We start from the raw sequence: 21,765 nt of genomic DNA on the forward strand, positions 1-21,765 counted from the left end.
TCCCTTCACTGACTGTAAGGGCCAACTGAGCTCAATGGAGCCATCACCTTTGGCAACATTGAGCCCCGTCCCTTGGGTTTACCACATGCATTACTGAAGGTGCTTCAGTTTACTAACTGCTGACTGAGCTCCAAGGATTGGTCATCATGTAGCTAGCCCCTAGACGGATGGCCAAAGAAGAAACTTCATGCTAAGTGAGCAAGGACTAATGGTGTTGGGATGGCAGCTGTGCACTACTTTTCGTAACATTACATAGCTCTTCTTCATTAGTACTGACTGCTCTCTGCTTGATGTCACTGACACCCCTTGCCTTGTGCATAGCTCCAGGTAAGCCAATTTTCAGCTGCCTGCTGGTGTTAAAAAGCTTAGAACTCTACATAATTGTTTTCTTGGTTTTTTTTGCTGCTTTAGTAACTTGAGCCCTTGAAGAAGGGTTCCTTCAACTACATCAGCAGCAAAAGGAAGGCTAGGGACAACGTGGGGCCGCTGCTGAATGAGGCAGGTGTCCTGGTGACGGAGGATGCAGAGAAGGCAGAGCTACTGAATGCCTTCTTTGCTTCAGTCTTCAGTGCTAAGACTGGCCCTCAGGAATCCCAGGCCCCGGAGGTAAGAGAAGAAGCCTACAAAGAGGACGACTTTCCCTTGGTCGAGGAGGACTGTGTGAGGGATCGCTTAAGTGATCTGGATGTCCACAAATCCATGGGCCCCGATGGAATGCACCCACGAGTGCTGAGGGAGCTGGCGGATGTCATTGCTGAGCCACTCTCCATCGTCTTTGAGAGGTCCTGGAGGACAGGAGAGGTGCCCGAGGACTGGAGAAAGGCCAATGTCACTCCAGTCTTCAAAAAGGGCAAGAAGGAGGACCCAGGGAACTACAGGCCGGTCAGCCTCACCTCCATCCTGGGAAAGGTGATGGAGCAGCTTATCCTGGAGGCCATCATCAAGCAAGTGGAAGAAAAGAAGGTTATCAGGAGCAGTCAGCATGGATTCACCAAGGGGAAATCATGCCTGGCCAATCTAATAGCTTTCTACGATGACATGACTGGCTGGGTAGACGAAGGGAGAGCCGTGGATGTTGTCTACCTTGACTTCAGTAAGGCTTTCGACACAGTCTCCCATGATATCCTCCTAGGGAAGCTGAGGAAGTGTGGGCTGGATGAGTGGTCAGTGAAGTGGATAGAGAACTGGCTAAATGGCAGAATTCAGAGGGTTGTCATCAGCGGCTCTGAGTCTAGTTGGAGGATGGTAACAAGTGGTGTCCCCCAGGGGTCGGTACTGGGCCCAGTCTTGTTTAACTTCTTCATTAACAACCTGGATGAAGAGTTAGAATGTACTCTCAGCAAGTTTGCTGATGACACCAAACTGGGAGGAGTGGTAGATACACCAGAAGGCTGTGCTGCCATTCAGCGTGACCTGGATAGGCTGGAAAGCTGGGCAGAGAGGAACCTGATGAGGTTCAACAAAGCCAAATGCAGGGTCCTGCACCTGGGGAGGAACAACCTCGTGCACCAGTACAGGCTTGGGGTGGACCTGCTGGAGAGCAGCTCTGCGGAGAGGGACCTGGGCGTCCTGGTGGACAACAGGATGACCATGAGCCAGCAGTGTGCCCTGGCTGCCAAGAAAGCCAATGGGATCCTGGGGTGCATCAAGAAGAGTGTGGCCAGCAGGACGAGGGAGGTTCTCCTTCCCCTCTACACTGCCCTAGTGAGGCCCCATCTGGAGTACTGTGTCCAGTTCTGGGCTCTCCACTTCAAGAAAGATGAGGAGCTACTGGAGAGAGTCCAGCGGAGGGCTACGAGGATGATGAGGGGACTGGAACATCTCCCCTACGAGGAGAGGTTGAGGGAACTGGGCTTGTTCAGCCTGAAGAAGAGAAGGCTGCGAGGGGACCTTATGAATGCTTACAAATATCTGAAGGGTGGGTGTCAGGAGGATGGGCCCCAGCTCTTTTCAGTGGTGCCCAGTGACAGGACAAGGGGCAATGGGCACAAACTGAGGCACAGGAAGTTCCGTCTGAACATGAGGAAGAACTTCTTCCCTCTGAGGGTGACGGAGCACTGGAACAGGCTGCCCAGGGAGGTTGTGGAGTCTCCTTCTCTGGAGATATTCAAGACCCGCCTGGACAAGGTCCTGTGCAGCCTGCTGTAGGTGACCCTGCTTCGGCAGGAGGGTTGGACTAGACGACCCACAGAGGTTCCTTCCAACCCCTACTATTCTGTGATTCTGTGATCCTGTGATTGAGATTTATGGGAAGTGGGAATGAAGACTGCCATTGCATACAATTATTTTTCTTACAGCAAAGTGGGTTTAGGGTTCTCTGACCTTCCCTGCCCACTCTTACCTCTGGATCACAGTTTTCCACTCCTTCACCTGCAAGGATACATCTGTTTGTGCAATGATGAGCAGGTATATAGAGCAGGCTGGGGCTAAGAACATGCTAGCTTCCGGTCTGGCGAAAGCGTGCTCTGTGCCTCCTATGTGCACACCACAAGGGCCCTGTGGGCTGGCGGCATGGCCCCGAGGATGCGGAGCTGCTCCCCGCTTTCCCTTTCCAGGGGTCCTGCTTGTGCCCTGTATGGCTAGAAGCACTGTGGCCCTAGTCTAGTCTTCTCCCAGTGTCCAACACCCATATCAGGTGGGCAGCTACCAGCAAACAGCTGATCTGCCCCACGCTTGTACGTGGATGTTGGGGTGATCTGCTGCCTTTTCCATATATAATCCAAATATGAATTTGTCCACACAGGACATCATATCCTTCTCCTCTTTCTTCCTAGAGCTATAATGCAGTAAAGAATTTTGCCTCTTACATCCAAATCCAGATGATACCTGAACCTGCCCCTGTTCACAAGAACTTCTATGAGGAAACAATTAAAATTATTTTAATAATGCCAAGGTTCTGCTGAATAAGAAAACCAGGCTTTGAGATCTAGTACTCCAATGGGAAAAAACAAAGCTGGCAATAGTTATGACAGAGAATGGATCGACTGGTTATAAAAAAATACTCCTCAAAACCTTTTTCTACCACCTAAGGTATCCAGACTGAAACTAAAGTTTTTGAAGAAAAATTATATACCCTTCTTATTTCTTGGTATTTATGTCCAGGTATTGCTGTGAGATAGTCAATGCACATGGAAACTCTGGAACAAAACTATTCTTTACAGGGATTCTAGCTTCAGAAACACCCTTTGTTTTCTTTTTGGGGTTTCATTTTGTTATAGCACTAACAAATGAAGAGAAATCATTATTAGTTGAAACCTTTCCCAGAGTGGATACTGCAGTTGCTCTATCTCCAAAGACACTCATATTGAAGTTGTTTCACTGTATAAAGCCTTTACAGAGCTTTTCAGTCCTTTGTAATGCCTCTTATCCTTCAGATGTGGGTGGATAACAGCTCACTTGCCTCAGGAAGCAAGTAGAATCTGCTTCAAACCTGTCACCACACGATCAGTTTTGCCAGGCTGTTGCTTCTGGATGAATACCTCAATTTAAATGATCCATTGCATCAAAAATTTGAGCCTGTGCAGAAAATCTTAAAATTCTGACACAACCACAGCTCAGCTGTGGAGAAACCAGCAGTGGCTTTGCTCATAGTCTGGAACTCAGGAGTTTTTGTTGGTTCCTGATCTCTGATGGAAAGACTCTCAGGATAATATTCATCAATCCAGATATAGACATCTACAATACAGATAATTTCAGCTAAGCTGGCTGTATAAACAATTGAGAAAGAAAGACCCTTTTGTTATTGTGAATCATTTCATCCAAAAGTGGAAATCTATGTGCAGTCAGACAGGTCACACTCTCAAAGTCCCTATTTCTCTCCATTAACTACAAAGGGAGCTGCAGGTGACAGGGGCTGCAGGATGTTGACACTGCAGCTGTCTAAAGGCCAGTAAGACGGAGTAATGGGTGCTTGGTGTGCACAGTCCCATGATACTGAAAATGAAAGTAGATCACTAATGAACTGAAGAGGCCAAGTGCAAAGTCCTGCACCTGAGTTAGGGCAACTCACGCTATCAATACAGGTTGGGGGATGAAGGGATTGAGAGCAGTCCTGCTGAGAAGGACTTGGAAGTGCTGGGGGGTGAAAAACTGGATATGAGCCAGCAACATGTGCTTGCAGCCCAGAAGGTCAATGGTATCCTGGGCTGCATCAAGCGAAGCATGGCCAGCAGGTCAAGGGAGGTGATCCTGCCACACTGCTCTGCTCTGGTGAGACCCCACCTGGAGTCCTGCGTCCAGCTCTGTAGCCCTCAGCACAGGAAAGACATGGACCTGTTGGAGCGTGTCCAGAGGAGGACCACAAAAATGTTCTGAGGGCTGGAACACCTCTCCTGTGAGGAAAGGCTGAGCGAGTTGGGGCTGTTCAGCCTGGAGAAGGGAAGGCTGCAGGAAGACCTTATAGCAGCCTTTCAGTACCTGAAGGGGGCTTATAAGAAAGATAGGGACAAACTTTTTCGCAGAGTCTCTTGTGATAGGAGAAGCAGTAATGGTTTTAAACTAAAATAAGGTAGATTTAGACTAGACATAAGGACAATACTTTTTACAATGAGGATGGTGAAACACTGGCACAGATTTCCCAGAGAGGTGGTAGATGCCTCATCCCTGGAAACATTGAAGGCCAGGTTGAACAGGACTCTGAGCAGCCAGGTCTAGCTGAAGATGTCCCTGCTCACTGCAGGGAGGTTGGACTAGATGGCTTTTAAAGGTCCCTTCCAACCCAAACCATTCTATGATTCTGTGATTCTACGATTCTATGATTCTATGACTGGCATCACTGAACTTAGGAAGAATTTTTTTCTTGGTTGTAGTAAGATCAGAATTCAATTAATAAAATTACTTCATAGAACTCATCATATACAAAGATAAGCCAAAAGTTCAGTGAAATCATTGAATTCAGAACCAGAGAAATATTTGGTTGGTATAGGGCGATGCATTCTGTAGAACAGCTTTGTTCTGAGAGTGTTAGAGGAAAGCACAACAATTAAGATAAGAACCTAATGATCAAAAGGTCAGGTACCAGAAGACAAGAGTAAATTTGTATTAGATAAAATGAATTACACAGTTAAAAGGTATCCTGTTGTCCTATTTACAAACTCCAAACTTCTTAGTATTTTTGTATTTTTCCCTCTGTTGGTAAAGAATACTATGCGCTTGCCCCTTGTGATCCACCTTAGGTAAAACCACATCCCAAAACAACTAATCTGTAATTACAACTTAAGATAATATTCAGTTGTATTTTCTCACAATAGAAAATATTTTTCTCTGGGAATGGGCCAATGGCAGGTGGATATAAATAAGGTTTCTACTTTCCATAAAAAAGAGTGGCAGAATATGACTTTTGGAAAACAGCACATTTGTAATAAATTCCTTTAAAAAAGCACATAAATTGATCTAGTTTGGCATAGAGCTTCTTTGAGAAGTACATGTTTTTTTTTGTATAGCAACTAGCAATACATTCTGCTTTGTCCAAGCAGGAATTCTGTGCAGCTATACCACCCGATATCGTGTAAAGACTGTAGTTGTATTAAACTCATTCTGTAGTCAGGGACAGATATGAAGAGAGATATGTAGGAACACTTCACTGCACTTTAGATACCTGATTTAAGTACCTTGAGAGTGTAGTGGATCCTAATGTAGATGCTTATTTCCTTCAATGTAAAGAGTCTACAATGACTAGCTCAGATAATCAACATTCATACGGTGGTTATTGAAAATAAGCTGACTTGAGTCCTACACATCCAAGTGCTAATTAATCCTCTCATCTCAATTAATTAGCGATAAAAAATCTCCCTAACTCAGTGGAAGGTGGTTATACAAGTAGGGTGAAGTAACCTGATGGAGAAAAAAAAAAAAATCCAGTAATAATAAATGGTTCTGGAGAAGCTAAAAAAAAGGAGAAAAATAAAACAGGGTGACTCAATTTTGCCCCCAACACAAGACAGTACAAGACAATACTGAACCTCAGTCCGACTTATTGGGAAGAAATGCAAGGAGAAGAGGGCAGGGTATGAAGGAGCTCTTATTCACAAGCTGTGGACAACTTCTCCCAGAAAGAGCATCAAGGGTCCAGGGATTGTTAGGACTCTCCAGGCTGTAGTCAAAACGGAGAATGACCGTGTATTCAGCTCTTCTTCTTTGAACCGATACAAGGGGCTATGACTCAAATCTTTGTCTGTTACCTCTTTGGGGCAGAAATTGCATATATTCTTTTTTTTTTTGATTCTAGCTTTTGTGCAGTGTTTGGTGCAGGGTGGCCTCTAAACCCTGGTAGGTGAAAACCAAACAGCTGCAACAAGTTTCTTTTCTCTAAACAAATTGCACAGAAATGAACTTGAACTGCTTATTTAAGAAAGGAAAGCTAATCAGACTGGTTTAATTGTGAATTGCAACAAGGTCATGTTGTATTTCCATTACTGTGTTATATAAATATTTTACATAAAACTGATATATTAACTAGCATGTCCTGAAGCTATATGGCTTTGAATTTTTTTATGAATAAGTTTTATTGAGTTCTTTTTACCACAGGAGCTATTTCCCACAATGTTGTGTAATTTGTATAAATGCTTACTCAACAAAGCTTTTTGAGGCATCAGATTCCTCTGTAAACTCCGTCACTGCTAGTGTGCAGAGAAAGTTGCCTGAAAACTATTGTTCTGCTCCCAGGACCATAAGTTCCATAAGAAGGTCTGAGTCAGTAATGGTAGTATTTCACACTAATTGTACAGTTATAGAGATTACTAAAAAAAAAACAAACACAATTACACCTTTGATGTTTCACATATGTAATAGACCAGCTTTATCCCCTTTGGCATGGAATTGCGGCAATGAAGCCAATGTGCAACTGTGCCAAAAAGATTGCAAATGGTCCTGGTGTAAGGTCCATGGTGGTTCTGTGATAGCATATTATTTTGGTTTGGCCTGGATAAATGCCAGGTGCCCACCAAAACCACTCCATCACTCCTTCTTCTCAGCTGGACAGGGGAGAGGAAATATCACAGAATCACAGAATGGTAGGGGTTGGAAGGGACCTCTGTGAGTCATCTAGTCCAACCCTCCTGCCGAAGCAGGGTCGCCTACAGCAGGCTGCACAGGACCTTGTCCAGGCGGGTCTTGAAAATCTCCAGAGAAGGAGACTCCACAACCTCCCTGGGCAGCCTGTTCCAGTGCTTCGTCAGCCTCAGAGGAAAGAAGTTCTTCCTCATGTTCAGATGGAACTTCCTGTGCTTCAGTTTGTGCCCATTGCCCCTTGTCTCCTGTCACTGGGCACCACTGAAAAGAGTCTGGCCCGATCCTCCTGACACTCACCCTTCAGATATTTGTAAGTATATATTAGGTCCCCTCGCAGCCTTCTCTTCTTCAGGCTGAACAAGCCCAGCTCCCTCAGCCTCTCCTCGTAGGGGAGATGCTCCAGTCCCCTCACCATCCTTGTAGCCCTCCGCTGGAGTCTCTCCAGTAGCTCCTCATCTTTCTTGAACTGGGGAGCCCAGAACTGGACAGAGTACTCCAGGTGGGGTCTCACTAGGGCAGTGTAGAGGGGAAGGAGAACCTCCCTCATCCTGCTGGCCACACTCCTCCTAATGCATCCCAGGATCCCATTAGCTTTCTTGGCAGCCAGGACACACTGCTGGCTCATGGTCATCCTGTTGTCCACCAAGACACCCAGGTCCCTCTCCGCAGAGCTGCTCTCCAGCAGATCCGCCCCAAGCCTGTACTGATGCACTGGGTTGTTCCTCCCCAGGTGCAGGACCCTTCATTTGCCCTTGTTGAACTTCATCAGGTTCCTCTCTGCCCAACTTTCCAGCCTGTCCAGGTCACGCTGAATGGCAGCACAGCCTTCTGGTGTATCTACCACTCCTCCCAGTTTTGTGCCATCAGCAAACTTGCTGAGGGTACGCTCTATCTCTTCATCCAGGTCGTTGATGAAGAAGTTAAACAAGACTGGGCCCAGTACTGACCCCTGGGGGACACCACTAGTTACCGGCCTCCAACTAGAGGCTCGAGGGTTGAGACAAGGACAGGGAGCGATCACTCACCAATTACTGTCACGAACAAAACAAACTGAACTTGGAGAGAAAATGTTTAATTTATCAGCAATCAAATCAGAGTAGGATAGTGAGAAATAAATCCAGATCTTAAACCACCTTCCCCCGCCCTCCCTTCTTCCCAGGCTCCACTTCACTCTTGTTTCTCTGCCTCCTTCCACCTAGCATCACAGGGGGACAGGGAATGGGGGTTACGGTCAGTTCATCCCATGTTGTCTCTGCCGCTCCTTCCTCCTTAGGGGAAGACTCCTCACACTCTTCTCCTGCTCCAGCGTGAAGGTTCCTCTTGCGGGAGACAGTTCTCCACAAACTTCTCCAACGTGAGTCCTTCCCACGGGCTGCAGCTCTGCATGAACTGCCCCAGTATGGGTCCTTCCCACAGGGAGCAGTCCTTCCAGAGCAGGCTGCCACAGCGTGGGTCCCCCACGGTGTCACAGGCCCTGCCAGCAAACCTGCTCCAGCATGGGCTCCTCTCTCCTCGGGTCCGCAGGTCCTGGCAGGAGCCTGCTCCAACATGGCCTCCCAACAGGGTCACAGCTTCCTTCAGGCATCCACCTGCTCCAGTGTAGGGTCCCTTCCATTGGCTGCAGGTGGATATCTGCTCCACCATGGACGTTCATGGACTCCAGGGGCACAACCTGCCTCACCATGGTCTTCGTCATGAGTTGCAAGGGAAGGTTCTCTGCTCTAGCATTTTGGGCACCTCCTCCCCCTCCTTCTTCACTGACCTTGGTGTCTGCAGAGTTGTTTCATTCACATCGTCTCACTCCTCTCTCTAACTGCCGTCTCACCCCCAAGCTTTTTTCTTCCCCTTCTTAAATATGTTATCCCAGAGGCGCTACCACCGTCACTGATTGGCTTGGCCTTGGCCAGCGGCGGGTCCGTCTTAGAGCCAGCTAGCACTGGCTTTATCAAACATGGGGGAAGCTTCTTGCAGCTTCTCACAGAATACACCTCTATAGCCCACCACGCTACCAAAACCTTGCCATGCAAACCTATAACACACATGATCTTAACAGCGGATCCATGGTGGTTCTGCCTTGCTAACTGTAGAATGTCATTCCCCTCAGAATAACAGCTTTCTTATAGCTTCTCTGAACCAAAGGCTGACACTCTACAGGCATTACCCATCACAGAATCACAGAATGGTAGGGGTTGGAAGGGACCTCTGTGGGTCATCTAGTCCAATCCCCCTGCCGAAGCAGGGTCACCTACAGCAGGCTGCACAGGACCTTGTCCAGGCGGGTCTTGAATATCTCCAGAGAAGGAGACTCCACAACATCTCTGGGCAACCTGTTCCAGTGCTCCGTCAGCCTCAGAGGGAAGAAGTTCTTCCTCATGTTCAGAAGGAACTTCCTGTGCTCATTACCCCTGAGTGAATTAAGCACAGTGTGACTTGAGGTTATCCCTGAAGGTGCTGCAGATTTCTAAAATTTTGTACTTTCAGCCATTGTTGGAGAACTGTTTTTTTCTTCCAACAAACACCACAAGAGCAGCCACATCCAGTCACCTGATCTTTGTCTCTGGAATCACAGCTGGTAATCACACATGGTCTTGTACTGGGCAAACCAGATCCAGCTTAGTTTCCACATTTTGAAGAGACTGGGAGATGAAGTAATGACAGTTAAAGAATTAGAGATCTGCCAAACTACTTGAAACTGCTGACATTTTTTAAATTACCTTAGGTAAAGTTTCACTTCAGAAGATACAGTGAGAAGCACTTTGGAAATGTTCTAATAATCAGAAGGAAGCATGCAACATTTTCAACAATGAAAATTTCTCAGCATTAAAATCAATGGATGCAGTCAACGTCTGGTCAAAGTTTCTCAAGGGGATGCTGCCAGATTGAAAACAATTGGAGTTTTGCTTGCATTATGTTATTTTACCCAGAAACTAATTCTTAATGTCTAACACTTCTGAGCTTGCTATTCTCCATTGATAAACTGGACAGATAATGGAAATACCTGGAGATGGTATATTTCCCTGTACGTTCCAGCAAGTTCTTTTACAAATTCTCCTGAAGTACCTTAGTATTTTAAATTCACATTACTGGTTAGAGAATGGAACTAAGGAGAGCCTTCACATGGAAGCAACAACCCCCCCCCGCCATTTGTCAATTTTAATAAAGTATTTATGCTAATAGTTAGTCTTTCCTAAGCAATGTTTGTTTCATAACACCTAACTCAAGTGATGGATCCACAAAGCAGATCACAGCACCCTGTGGAAATACTCTCATGGTTCATGGCTGCATCAGCCACATTGCTGAAATACCTGTGTGAATAATGCATTCTGGCAAAATTAATTGGGCATGACATGGTGCTTTGCTACTGTGCTACATTACTTGTAGTGATCATTCATCCTCAAAAACTTGACTATCTAACTACAGTGCTGCACTGGAAATAGATGTTATACTTGGAAAAACTCCGTAGGGCTCAGACCTCACAGAAGACAACAGGATTTTCCTTTTTTTTTCAGTATTGTTGCTGTTCTCTTCTTTTTGTGAGTTTTGGCAAAGTCTGAATCATAGTGCAATAAACTGCTCATCACAACATATAAAATAAAAAATATCCCACATTGCAGTGAAGCCTTACATTGTATTTGAATCTTTCAGAGGATATACAACATATATTAATACTGAAAAAACAAGAACAAAGCAATAGCATAACACTATCTGGTTTTGCTGTTGGTTGTAGACACAAATATCAGCACATTCTGCGGGTTTGCTTCTTGTCGTAAAAAGTAGGAAGAATGGACAGCTTCATCCAGTATTTCCCCATGATTTAAAAAGGCATTGTATGTATTACCTCTTTACTATTATTTTAGTAAATCCAATAAAACATGATTAGTTATGATTACATTGTTGTATTCTATACCTTATTGTCTTAGAGGTAAAAAGTCAACATGCCATTTACTTGCAAATGTAAAATCAACCAAGTGACACAGTGCCACCAGTATTGGCCATCTCTGTTTGTAACAGTGGGAAGGATATCTGTGAATGTTGATACAGGGTTTGTAGTTTAAGGGTAGGTCTAATACTACTGACCTTAAAAATCTGAACTGAGTGTAGTGTATGATGATGTTCAAAATCAAATAAATGTGAAAAGAATAACTGGCTTTTTCATTTCTAATGAGTTCAGATTTCATTTTCTGTAAATTTTATAAACCTTTGTAGAGATTCCAGGGAAATGGAGTAGTCAAGAACATGGTCTTTAGATATTTTTATCATCAGCACTTGCAGTGATCAATCTCTTTTGGATTGCTTGCCTGATGGTCTTGAAAGAACTGTCACACCAGTTCACTCACCATAGTTCCACCTTCTGATGAAACATAGGAAGTAGATAAACCAAAAAACAGGGGTAGTGGAGGTAGTGGAGTACGTCTTACGTCTTGTATATCTTAAATCCAGACCATGCAAACCAGTCACTTAAGTCTGATACAATCACATCTAGAAACGAGAACTTTGGACTTACACTGTGCTGATTTTCTGTGATACAAGAAGTTCCTCTCTGATTAGCAGTTTGTATTTAGGACTTGCAGCCCATAACTTTAAAAAACTTGGAATGATCTGGCTGAACAAGGAGGTGTCCTCTGTTTTAGGTGGTGCTTCTGGGAGCCAGAAAACAGTTCGAATTTCTGTCTTTGGTTAGGTGCTTCAAATATAGCTATGTAGGCGTGGGTTACGGATCCGTTGTAACGATGTGACCCCAATATGAGTATGATCGTACACCTTTATTAGTCAGCAAAACAAGGTTTATATAGCAAAACTATTACAGCATCTGAATGGTTAAAACCGCAACCCATATATAGGCAAAACTACTGCAACTCGTTGTGATTGGTGCAGAGCTGCATCTCGAAGTGAAAACAGTACTGTGGCAGGAAACAACAACGTGGCAGGAAGGAAGTGACAGTGTGGCAGGAAACGGTGACGTTCCCCCTGCTCCAGTGTCCCGAGCTCGTCGCTCTGCCTTCCCAGCAGGGTTCCGTGTCAGCCGCTCCCAAGGCTCACTTCCAGATCAGAACCTGGGTTACTCAATGCACCAAACTATGTCCCCTCTCGTCCAGCCAGGACTCCACATAGCTAGACAGGTGTCATTGTAGTTGTAAGGGGTGTTGGGACAGATCAACCCATGTACGTGTGCTCATTTTATTTGCATGTCTTCACTGGCAACCTCTCTCCTCGCCCCTCCCCAGTTTATGGACTGAAAGATATGGATGAGAGGGGCAAAGCCCTTCCTACTGTGAGGGAAGACCAGGTTTGGGACCACCTGAGGAACCTGAACATACATAAGTCTATGCAACCTGATGAGATGCATCCCACAGTCCTGAGGGAATTGGCTGATTTTCCAAGCCACTCTCCGTGACATTTGATAGGCCATGGCAGTCAGGCGAAGTCCCTGGTGACTGGAAGAAGGGAAACATTGTGCCCATTTTTAAAAAGGGTAGGAAGGAGGACCCTGGGAACTGCCGACCTGTCAGCCTCACCTCTGTGCCTGGGAAGATCATGGAACAGATCCTCCTAGAAGCTCTGCTAAGGCACATGGATGACAAGGAGATGATTCAAGACAGCCAGCATGGCTTCATCAAGGGCAAGTCCTGTCGGACCAACCTAGTGGCTTTCTATGATGGTGTGACTATCAGTAGACAAGGGAAGAGCTATGGATGTGACCCATCTGGACTTCTGTAAGGCCTTCAACACAATCTCTCACAAAATCCATCTCTCTAAACTGGAGAGATATAGATTTGATGGGTGGACTCTTTGGTGGGTAAGGAATTGGTTGGAAGGTCACAACCGGAAGGTAGTGGTCAATGGTTCGATGACCAAATGGACGCCAGTGACAAGTTGTGTCCCTCAGGGACTCACCTGGGGGGTGAAAGGCTGGACATGAGCCACAAATGTGCACTTGCAACCCAGGCCAACCGTATCCTGGGCTGCATCAAGAGGACAGGACCGTGGCCAAAAGGTCAAGTGACGGGATTCTGCCTCTCTACTCTGCTCTGGTGAGACCCCACCTGGAGTACTGCATCCAGCTCTGGTTCCCCCAGCACAAGAATGACATGGACCTGTTGGAGTGGGTCCAGAGGAGGGCCACAAAGATGATCCAAGGGCTGAAACACCTCTCCTGTGAGGAAAGGCTGAGAGAGTTGGGGTTTTTCCGCCTGGAGAAGAGAATGTTGCAGGGAGACCTTATAGCAGACTTTCAGTACCTGAAGGGAGCCTATAGAAAAGAGGGAGAAAATATTTTCAGCAGGGCTTGTTGAGATAGGACAAGGAGCAATGGCTTTAAACTAAGAGAGGATAGATTTAGACTAGATATAAGGAAGAAATTTTTTACAATGAGGGTGGTGAAACACCAGAACAGATTGCCCAGAGAAGTAGTGGAGACGCCATCCCTGGAAACCTTCAAGGTCAGGTTGGACAGGGCTCTGAGCAACCTGATCTAGTTGAAAATGTCCCTGCTCACTGCAGAGGGGATGGGCTAGATGACTTTTAAAGGTCCCTCTGACCCAAAGCATTCTATGATTCTATGATTTATAAAGTATTAGCGAGGGTCATGTCAGCAAGATGATGGTAATAAAATAGAGCCACACGAATGACAATGAGAGGAAAACGGGAACTGTTTGAACAAATCTGTTTGGTGAGGAATGAGGGCGGCAAACACAGACACAGACTGTACAGGAAGTGGATGGATGGCAGAAATTATTGTCTAAAGCTGCAGTATGCTGAAGTATAGGGCAGAACACAAGAACAGGTAGGGTACAATACATGCATGGTGCCTTCAGCATTTAGACTATAAGGCAGAGAGGAAGGGTGGGCCACATCACTTACATTTTCTTCTTTCCAGTCTTGCTACTTGACATTAATTATGCAGGTATATGTTAGCTGTCAAACTACTTCAGTTATTTCCTTTCTAATATGGGCAAACATTAAGGAAAGCCAAATGACACAGCAGTTTCTGACCACTTGAGGCTATAATGCGAACAACTTTGCAGACAAACTAATGAGAATAGGAAACTAGGAGTGTTTCTTTTTCCTTTGCAATTTAAAAATAGCTTAGAAGTAATTGCTTTTGAGGACAAACTGGCTTGGGGAATTGCTATGGCTATGTGGAACGATACTTCATTAGTTTTAAACTTGCCATGACCAAAAATGACCAACGACTGGACTGGGAATGCATTGGTTTTCTCAGTCCACATTGAAGGACGTATGTCCCTTTCTTAAGAGCAATTGCTGATTTCCACCTTGTGGCACTCTGAGCAAAGAAGTGCTCACGTCTCAGAAGGATGACCTTTACCTACCAGGAGAGAGGGGAGTGTGAGGAATTTTGCACTTTTGTACTATCAGTTACATTCAAGGCTTGTAAATTTGCTATTTGAAGTGACAACTGCTTTGGATACAAGACTTGAAAACTATCAGAATATTATTTGTCCGGTAACTACAATGAATGTTATTAGGATAATAGAAATATTCCTACAGTGACTCCTCTACTGTGAATGGAATTTCCTTAGTGTGGCCAGGACATGCTGCAGCTGAACCAGGAGTAAACACTGTTATTGCCCAAAACTACCTCAAAATAACCCGTAAAACAACCCAACAAAAACTGGAATGAAATACAACCTGGATATTGTAGGGAGAGCCTGCAGGACTTGTTTGGATTGCAGTACTAGTAGAGTAAGACTCTAACTGTAGCAAGCTTATTTATAGAAGAAAGTACTGAATTACAGGTCAGACCCTGACACTGTGATTGTAGGATCTTAAAGTCCCCAGAACACAGCATGAGAAAAATGTATGAGTTACATCAACCATATGTCCATGGCTTCAAAACTGGCATCAGCTTTTACTTCTTGCTAGAAGAAAGAAGCTCAATGACAGAGCAGTGTAACTGCTGGTATATACATATATGGATATGAATATATATGTATGAATATATGACTATATGTAACATCGCTTTTGGAATACACAAACATATAAAAATACATTTAATCAATCTTAGAAATGGGAATCAGTAAGGTCTTGCTTCTAGAGACTTGCTTTACTGAATAGAAGGCCAAAATACGTCATGTATCCTAGTGTCTGACAGAATTATGAGTTACAGGACAAAGGAGTCACATGTCTTTTGCAGTTATTTAAGTGCGCATATTTCAGCTGTACTCAAGGTCTCTAATAAGGTGATTTCTCTTGGAGAAGGATTCTATGCAATATTTGTGGTCCATGAAAGCAATCTCTTATTCGTTTATAATTCCATCAGTGGTCATAGGGGCAGATATCAGCTTTCCTGTATGCTGCACTCTGGGTCAGGCAGATCTATCTGAGAGGAAGAGATTGTACTTTCCACAAGATGCTAATGAAGAAGCTTTAGAGTATCAGGGAGGATGGCATGTGCAAGGAAAGAGAAAAAGGGACAGTGAGCAGAGACCGTGCATCAGAAATGCAACCTGAGAGAAATCTGGCTTCCTTACGCACCTGCTCAGGACAGTGTAGCATGTGTTACAGCACAGGACAACAGAAGAGTTGCTGACCTGGGGGACAAGATAGACAGAAAGCACTCCTCTCCTCCAAAAGGGTACTCAGCAGGAATGAATGGCTCTTGAAACATGTTACTTCGGTCTTTTTCAACACAACAGATGTGAGTTCTATATGTCTTTAAGAATTACCTTGCCCTATTTTTTAAAAAAACTTAGCTTTAGAGACTGTAAACCTTCAGTATCTTTGGGTTTATGCACCAAAGAATGGTGGGACAATGTCATGTCCAGGATCTTGCTGACTTGAGAGTCTCATCTTGTCTAGAATTAACAAGTTTGTAAATCACTGCTCCCAGACATACCAATAGAGCTGGGAAAATATTTCAGGTAAACAACATATTTCATGTTAAAATAGATGTGCGTCGTGTTACGAAAATTCACAAATGTCCTGTGCTTATTGCAGAGAGAGACTAGGACGCAAAGGATAGAATTACAAGGGTAATTATTTATTCAGATGTATGAAGTGTAGATGTAACCCAAGTGTGAGAGCTACACTCAAAATCATGTACCAAAATTATATACCATGACCATCCTATGATGTAATAAGGTGTCCTTCCAAGTGGAAAGCCCACAGTTCGATAGCAGATACCTATATTTCTACATGTGCATATTTCAGTTCCCTTCAGATTTTGCTGTGTTGTAGAAATCCCTTTTTGTCTGTCACTGTGACATCTTATCCAAGAATTTGGTTCAGATTTAGTTCTGAAGCCCCAACTCTTCCCTCAGTGTTAGCCTTCTCAAAAGGAAAAAGACCCAGAGGATCTGTTCTTGGTTGCTTCTTGACGATTGCCACATGAAAATGAAGTCCTTAAAATCATTAAGATCAGAGATAGAGAAGTGGAAGTAATATATAGGATATATAAGAGATTTCCTTGTCATATGAGACTCATGCTGCAGAAAATAGTCTTCTCCGTTCTGTGGTCCTCTATGAGACAAGTCTCAGGGTAAAGTATGAGTTTCAGCAGGCAGAACAGTGTGTGCTCTCTGTGCTTTCTGATGGATTGAGGCACAAAGGTGTTCCAGGATATCATCTTCCTCCAAACAGGGAAATGCTTCCTCTTCCTCCTCTTTGTCCACTCACATATCAGCAACCTGCATGAGAGGTACCCCTTGAATTTGTGAGCTATCAAAATTTCTGTTTAGTCTCTATGCCTCCCTTATGGCTTCACTGTGAAGGATTGCAGAACTGGGAGACCTCAACAGCTTCAGGCTTAAAGATCTGGAGTTTTGACTTTAATAATTTTCGTATTAGAGAAAAAATATGAAAACTTATGATTTTAAAAAATTGTCAGATAACATCCCAATACTTCTCACATACCAGAATTCTTGACATTATATTCAGTAACACAAAAATTTCACCCATTCTTTTTATCTCACAGCTAGTCTGCTGAATGACTGTCTGTAAACTTCTTGAGTAAACTTACTTTTGCTCCAACTCCAGCTGTGAGATTTTTTGTCGGTTGACCTGCTAGACTATTCCTTCTCTCCCATCAATTTCTCCTCTTTTCCCACCACCTGTTCTTTCATTCTGAAATACAACAGATCTTGTTTTTTTTAAAGGTATGAGGTTTACTTGGAAATGCAGAACATTTTTTAATAAAAACACCTTTTCCTCCATGCAAAAAGGTCAAAACAAACATTGTTTGTCCCTGCCTCTATTTCAGTCCTTAGCCAATGAGTAAGAAAAGCTGTCCAGTTATTTTTAGAAGTGCAAATGATCTTCAGTGAGCAAGAGGTAATTACTTGGAGTAATAATTGGAGTATATTACTTCAATAGCAGGTCAGGATGCCTTCAGATATTGCAATAGAAAGCTTTATGTGAAAATTTTAGCAACGACTATTAACCGTCCTGTATTTATATAATCCCTTTTACCCCAAAGAGTCTGGGCATATCTCTTAGCTTGTCTCTAGTTTACCTACTACAAGGCTGGAATGTAGCTGTAACACTATGCAGGTAGCACTACATTAGGGTTCTTTAAAGAAGGAAAGAAAAATAATACACACAAATGAAATGACAAGAGATGTTTTGAAGTCAGCAGTATAATGACTCAAACCGGAATTTATCCAAACTTTAGGTAGAGCTGTTATGCCCAAAGCAACAGCTCTGTAAATTCACTGCTTCTCCCAGGATACGAAACTGGTTGAAACACTTCAAAGGGCCTCATACAAGCAAGGAAGGACAATTTTGCTAATGTTTTGTGTCCTCTGAGCTCCAGGGGATGTACACAGAAGTTTTGCTCTGGGTGGAGTGAGACTGGTAACACAGCAAACCATTCCAGGAGAACACCATTTGTAGTCCATCTCTCTTTCCATTTCCTCTCCTTGACAATCTAAATTTCATATCTCTAGTTTCCTGTTAGAAACAGGAATGTCAGGGTCATCCTTGGTCACTTTCTCCCTGTTGCAGACACCGTTTCATAAAGTGTCTTTCATATGCTTACCAGGCTGCATTACTTACAAACCAAAACAATTTACTATTTCTGGGTCTTGTATTCTCTGAAACAACACACTTCTGGCCGCAAACAGCTTCCTCACCCAATCAGTTTGAACTCATAGCAAAGAATGCCACCAGGAAAACATTTAGTACAACAGTTCTCGGAAATTGTTCAAATTCACGCACTAGCTAACGCTGCCTTGCTATGAGATGAGATGCGATACTCAAGCAAATCTGACTTTAAAACTTTACTAGGATATGACATAGTAAATAGTTAAAAAGCTCACATCCTTGGGATGAAAGAAGTGCAGCTGGAATCTAATTTGTCAAATAAGTGGAGAATGGCATGATAAATCAGATTGTTGCCTAGAGACTAAAACAAGAAGACTACAAAGTATATTATATTCTCCAAATCTGCAATACTGACAGATCATTGAAAGTGAAATACATTTTTTTTTTATGGATAAAAATGCTGCCAGATATTTAGAAGTGGGTTATTCTAAATTGAAAATCTCTATTAGTGTGATTAGAGATCTTATCTCACAATCCTTGCTGCCCTTATCACCCGTTAGTAGAAAGGAACCAAAAGAACATTGTGAAAAGCCACTACGAAAATAAGTTTGTCTCCTTTTTCCTTCCTCTCTTCTTAGTAATTCTGTAGAAATATCGATTTATAACAGAACGTATGACCTGCCAGCATTGATTAAGCAAACTGTGGAGATGATCCCATGAAATGAGTAAAAACTTGTGAATAACTTCTACTAGAAAGATTGTCTGTTGATCAAAAGTAATAAAACTATAGAACCTGTTACTGTCTCCACAGAACTTATACTGTCTATAAGACCTATTATAGTGCTACCAGAGAAAGTAAGGGGTTTGAAATATCTCACTAATAAAAGATGGAGATAAAGAGACCTAGTAGTGGGTACAGATTATTGGCACAACATACAGAAGGTCAGCAAGCATTGCAGAACTAGCCACTGGAATGAATGGATCCCTGCTTTTCAGTATTATTTTGTGGTTTACTTGCCACTTAATGTGTGAATAATCTCTGCATTTGTGATGGGGCAGACATCTTTTAGCAGATTGTGTTCTGGCAGCTTTCTGCCTTTGACAGATACACACTCAATGAGATAAGGAAGGACACCGAGCCAGAATACACAAAAATGTTCAGAAGAAACCAAGAACTAGAATGGTCATTTGAGTGGAAATGCATAGATGGGAAAATCTGAAGTTTATAATCCATCCTTCCTTGAGGCCAAGGAAGTCTGGGACAGAAGATGAAGTTGAACAATGAGGCAACACCTGAGGCAACTCACTGAGAAGAGGTATGGAGTTACTGGGTACACGTGGATACCTGACCAAAAAATTTGTTATCCACATGTTATATTTTAATAGATCTCATCCAAGGAAGTTACTAAAAATATAGCAAAGAAGGGCAATAACTGGAGGAGGAGAACAAAAAAAAAAAACAGATACAAAACAACAGAACAAAGAAGACAGCTGGACAAGAAAGAAGACATATGGAAATATAGAACAGTAAAGGTAAGAAGAGACTGGCTGGTATAGCAGAAACATAACTGAAAGACAGTCTCTGGACTATGAAAAAGAACATAGCAAGACTGTGCTGGAGAAGTATCACTGTGGATTTGCCCTATACTGATACTTTGCACTAAGCATTTGCTGTGGACCATGGAGGCAAGATATGGGGCCCAGGGGACCTTTGACTTTACCCAGTAGAGCTATTCTTATTTTTTTTTATTTCATAGAAGTAGGAATATGAAAGTGAAGATGGATATATTGGGTTCCTCAAAGAGAAAAGAAAAGAAAATAGCCAGGCACTAAAAAAAAATAAGCAGACATAAAGGAGTTTGTAACATAATGGTCCCATCCAAAGAAGCTGACATTCATATCAACATAAAGAACAGAGAGGGCTCTACATGAATCCAGTTAAAAGGAATGAACTTTTAAGAAGAATGAACATGATTACATACCAGAAAGAAAGAAGGAGAGAGAACACTTCTCCCTCTAGCAAGGATCTCAAGACAAAAAGGAATTGTGAGGTCACTGGAGAATTCACGTGTTTATGCTGCACATTGAACAAATGATACTCTCACTGAGATCAGCTACACCGGGGTTATGGAAAGAGCTCAAAGAAGTGAAAAGTAAAATGATCTTACCCAAAGTTACCTCTAGATTGGTCTCTGTCAAGGGGAAGTTAAGCTTAGTGATAGCACATTGAACTGTCTTGAGTGCACACACTGTAATTCTTACTGTATATCTATCAACTGGCAAGATAGTTGATGTGAAGACATGTAGATGTCTAAGTACAAAGTACACAGGAATTTATAATGAAAAAAAACCCAAACAAACCACAAAGGGATAAGTATAGTGACAGCACAGCATTGAAAATGACAGACCAGCCAGGTATATATATGGTGAGAGAATTATACCCAGTCTGTTGAACAAATCCATTAGAGACAGTCCCGGACAGAGAACTGGTTGATTTTCAAGGATCTGTCGTGCGAGGATAGGCTGAGAGAGCTGGAACTGTTCAGCCTGGAGAAAGCCCAGGCGGGATCTTGCCCATGTATATAAGTACCTAATAGGAAGGTGTAACTCTCCTCAGTTGATCCCAGTGACACAACATGAGGCAATGTGCACAAACTGAAATACAGGAAACTCCACTTACACATAAGAAATTTTTTTTTTTTGTGAGGGTGGTCAAATGCTGGAACAGCACTTCGAGTATTGTGTTCAGTTTTGGGCCCCTCACTACCAGAAGGACATGGAGGTCCTGGAGCATGTCCAGAGAAAGGCAACGAGGTTGATGAGGGGTCTAGAGAAGGAGTCTTATGAGGAGTGGCTGAGGGAATAGGGGCTGTTTAGCCTGCAGAAGAGGAGGCTGAGGGGGCACCTTATTGCTCTCTACAACTACCTGAAAGGAGGTTGTGGTGAGGCAGGTGTTGGTCTCTTCTCCCAGGTAACTAGTAATAGGATGAGAGGCAATGCCCTCATGTGTCAGAGGAGGTTTAGATTGGATATTAGGAAAAATTTCTTTACTGGAAGAGTGGTCAGGCATTGGAACAGGCTGCCCAGGGAAGTGATGGAGTCACCATCCCTGGAGGCGTTCAAAAAACATATAGATGTGGCACTTCGGGATATGGTTTAGTAGGCATGGTGGTGTTGGGTTGACAGTTGGACTTCATGATCTGAGAGGTCTTTTCCAACCTTAATGATTCTATGATTCTGTGAACAGATTGCCCAGAGAGGTAGGGAAATCTCAGTCTGTGGATTTATTCAAAACCTGAGCAGACATGGTCCTAGACAACCTGCTTGAGATGACCTTGCTTTGAGCATGGTAGTTGGACTAAATGGTTTCCAGAGGTCACTTCCAGCCTCAGCAATGTCATAATTCTGTGATTCTGTGAATTAGATGACAGGACTAAACTGTTAGTACTTCAAAGGATCAAAACAATAGATGAACCAGAATCTCTTTCAGAAATTAAAGTAGGTATTACAGAGTAAGAGAAATGTCATATTTCTATGTGGAACAGAGGTGTTGAAATACTATGTGCTGTTCAAGGAAGACTGAGGTACAAGCATAGGTAAATCAGTTAAATAGGTTACAGATTATAAAGACAAAAGTGAGAAGACAGGTAAAAAAAATCATTTCTTATCAAAATCACTTGGAGAAAGTAGAACTGAATAGCAGTGAATCGAACTATAAAGATAAGTACATTTATAACTTGTATCTTGGGCTTCAAT

The sequence above is a fragment of the Opisthocomus hoazin genome, chromosome 1 (assembly GCF_030867145.1).
Source record: "Opisthocomus hoazin isolate bOpiHoa1 chromosome 1, bOpiHoa1.hap1, whole genome shotgun sequence".
NCBI classification, from domain to species: domain Eukaryota; kingdom Metazoa; phylum Chordata; class Aves; order Opisthocomiformes; family Opisthocomidae; genus Opisthocomus; species Opisthocomus hoazin.